Source organism: Arachis hypogaea, chromosome 4 (assembly GCF_003086295.3).
Source record: "Arachis hypogaea cultivar Tifrunner chromosome 4, arahy.Tifrunner.gnm2.J5K5, whole genome shotgun sequence".
Taxonomy (NCBI): Eukaryota; Viridiplantae; Streptophyta; class Magnoliopsida; order Fabales; family Fabaceae; genus Arachis; species Arachis hypogaea.
The window spans coordinates 84,172,502-84,176,120 of NC_092039.1; the positions used below are offsets into that span (position 1 = coordinate 84,172,502).

A 3,619-nucleotide genomic window follows, 5' to 3' on the forward strand; every position below is an offset into this window, starting at 1 on the left:
TTTCTTCTGAGGTATCCCATTATTCACAGAATTCCTTTCAGAGGTGTACATGAACTGGTTGTTTGCAACCATGTCAATGAGTTCTTGAGCCTCTTCAGGCGTTTTCTTCAAGTGAATAGATCCACCTGCAGAGTGGTCCAGTGACATTTTCGAAAATTCAGAGAGACCATAATAGAATATATCTAATAGGGTCCATTCTGAAAACATGTCAGATGGACATCTTTTGGTCAACTGCTTGTATCTTTCCCAAGCTTCATAGAGGGATTCACCATCTTTTTGTTTGAAGGTTTGAACATCCACTCTCAGCTTGCTCAGCTTTTGAGGAGGAAAGAATTTATCCAAGAAGGCAGTGACCAGCTTATCCCAGGAGTCCAGGCTATCCTTAGGTTGTGAATCCAACCATATTCTAGCTCTGTCTCTTACAGCAAAAGGGAAAAGCATGAGTCTGTAGACTTCAGGATCAACTCCATTCGTCTTTACAGTCTCACAGATCTGCAAGAACTCAGTTAAAAACTGATAAGGATCTTCAGATGGGAGTCCATAAAACTTGCAGTTTTGTTGCATTAATGCAACTAGTTGAGGCTTAAGCTCAAAGTTATTGGCTCCAATGGCAGGAATGGAGATGCTTCTTCCATCAAACTTGGATGTTGGCTTTGTGAAGTCACCAAGCATTCTCCTTGCATTATTATCATTATTATTTGCGGCTGCCATGTCCTTCTCCTGTTTGAAAATTTCTGAAAGGTTGTTTCTGGATTGTTGTAATTTAGCTTCTCTTAATTTTCTCTTCAGAGTCCTTTCAGGTTCTGGATCAACTTCAACAAGAGTGCCTTTTTCCCTGTTCCTGCTCATATGAAAGAGAAGAGAACAAGAAAAGAAAGAGGAATCCTCTATGTCACAGTATAGAGATTCCTTTGTGTTAGTAGAAGAAGAAGGGGGTAGAAGAATGAAGAAGGATGAAGAAGAATTGTTAGTAATTAATTAATTAAATAGAATAAGAAAAGGGAAGAGAAATTTCGAAAAATAATTTTTGAAAAAGAGTTAGTGATTTTCGAAAATTAGAGATAAAATATAATTAAAATTAAAATTTAAAACAAAAAGAATTTTTAAAAAAAGAGGGAGAATTTTCGAAAATTAGAGAGGGAAAAGTAGTTAGGTGGTTTTGAAAAAGATAAGAAGCAAACAAAAAGTTAGTTGGTTGATTGAAAAAGATTTGAAATCAAATTTTAAAAAAAGATAAGAAGATAAGAGGTTAGATAAGATATTTTGAAATCAAAATTTGAAAAAGATAAAATTTTTGAAAAAGATAAGATAAAAGATAAAAAGATATATTTGAAAAAGATATTTTGAAAAAGATTAATTTTTTTTTTAAAAATTACTTAACTAACAAGAAACTACAAGATAAGATTCTAGAATTTAAAGATTGAACCTTTCTTAACAAGAAAGTAACAAACTTCAAATTTTTGAACCAATCACATTAATTGTTAGCTAATTTTCGAAAATTTGATAAAAAGATAAGAAAAAGATTTTGAAAAAGATTTTTGAAATTTTCGAAATTTAAAAAAAAATGAAAAAGATATGATTTTTGAAAAAGATTTTGAAAAGATAAGATTTTTAAAATTGAAATTTTGACTTGACTTGTAAGAAACAACTAATTTTAAAAATTTTTGACCAAGTCAACCCAAAATTTCGAAAATTTGGAGGAAAATAAGGAAAAGATATTTTTTTGATTTTTGAATTTTTTAATTATGAAAAAGAAAAACAACAAAAATACTCAATGCATGAAATTTTTTAGATCAAAACAATAAATGCATGCAAGAATGCTATGAATGTCAAGATGAACACCAAGAACACTTTGAAGATCATGATGAACATCAAGAACATATTTTTGAAAAATTTTTGATGCAAAGAAAACATGCAAGACACCAAACTTAGAAATCTTTAATGCATGAAAAATATGAATGCAAAAATGCACATGAAAAACAACAAAAGACACAAAACAAGAAATCATCAAGATCAAACAAGAAGACTTGTCAAGAACAACTTGAAGATCATGAAGAACACTATGAATGCATGAGATTTTCGAAAAATGCAAGAAAAATTTTGAAAGCATGCAATTGACACTAAACTTAAAAATTAACACAAGACTCAAACAAGAAACACAAAATATTTTTGATTTTTATGATTTTCTAATTTTTTTTTGTATTTTTATTGATTTTTTTCGAAAAATTTTTTTGAAAAAAAACGAAAAATAAAAGAAAAATTTTTGAAAAAGATTTTTGAAAAGAAAATTACCTAATCTGAGCAACAAGATGAGCCGTCAGTTGTCCATACTCGAACAATCCCCGGCAACGGCGCCAAAAACTTGGTGGACGAAATTGTGATCATCAATATTGGCTCTTTAGCATATACACAAAAACTATTGTGTCTCTTGGTTAAATTCACAACTCCGTTCAACTAACCAGCAAGTGTACTGGGTCGTCCAAGTAATAAACCTTACGTGAGTAAGGGTCGATCCCACAGAGATTGTTGGTATGAAGCAAGCTATGGTCACCTTGTAAATCTCAGTCAGGCAGATTAAAATGGTTTATGGGTTTCGAAAATAAAGATAAAAGAATAGATTAAATAAAAGGATAGAAGACTTATGCAGATTCATTGGTGGGAATTTCAGATAAGCGAATGGAGATGCTGCATGGCTCAAGGACGCCTGCTCTCCTACTGCTTCTACTCAATCTTTCTTACTCCTTTCCATGGCAAGCTTTGTTTAGGGGTTCACCATCAACTGTGGCTACTTTCAATCCTCTCGGGGAAATATCCTATGCGGCTGTCACTCGTACAGCTAACCAGTCTGGAGGCATCACCCATGGCTGATGGCTACATCCCATCCTCGCAGTGAAAACTAATGCTCACGCACTCTGTCACAGTATGGCTAATCACCGGTTGGTTCCCTCCCCAACTGGAATAGAATCCCTCTTTTGCGTCTGTCACTAACGCCCAGCAGGTTACAGGTTTGAAGCACGTCACAGTCATTCATTAACAGAATCCTACTCGGAATACCACAGACAAGGTGAGACTTTCCAGATTCCCAGGATCCTACTCGGAATACCACAGACAAGGTGAGACTTTCCAGATCCTCATAAATGCCGCCATCTATCTAGCTTATACCACGAAGATTCTGTTGAGGAATCTAAGAGATATACATTCAATCTCTGTTGCATGTAGAACGGAAGTGGTTGTCAATCACTCACATTCATAAGTGAGAATAATAACGAGGGTAATCTAACTCATCACATTCATCATGTTCTTGGGTACGAATGAATATCTTGGAATAAGAATAAGAGAGATTTGAATAAAAGATAATAGAATTTCATTAATACTTGAGGTACAGCAGAGCTCCACACCCTTAATCTATGGTGTGCAGAAACTCCACCGTTGAAAATACATAAGCAAAAGGTTCAGGCATGGCCGAATGGCCAGCCCCCTAAAACGTGATCAATGATCTCCTAGGATGAAGAATAAAACAAAACTGAGACCAAAGATGAGACCAAAGATGTCTAATACAATAGATAAATGTTCTATTTATAATAAACTAGCTCCTAGGGTTTACATGAGTAAGTAATTG

At 33.9% G+C, this 3,619-nt stretch overlaps 1 non-coding gene across 1 annotated transcript; it reads left to right on the forward strand.

Moving 5' to 3' along the window:
* Nucleotides 1-205: 205 nt before the first annotated feature.
* On the forward strand, nucleotides 206-309 carry LOC112799556 (small nucleolar RNA R71). Its single transcript, XR_003201129.1, has one exon. It is a non-coding gene; the product is annotated as a small nucleolar RNA R71 (small nucleolar RNA).
* The last annotated feature ends 3,310 nt before the right edge of the window (nucleotides 310-3,619 follow it).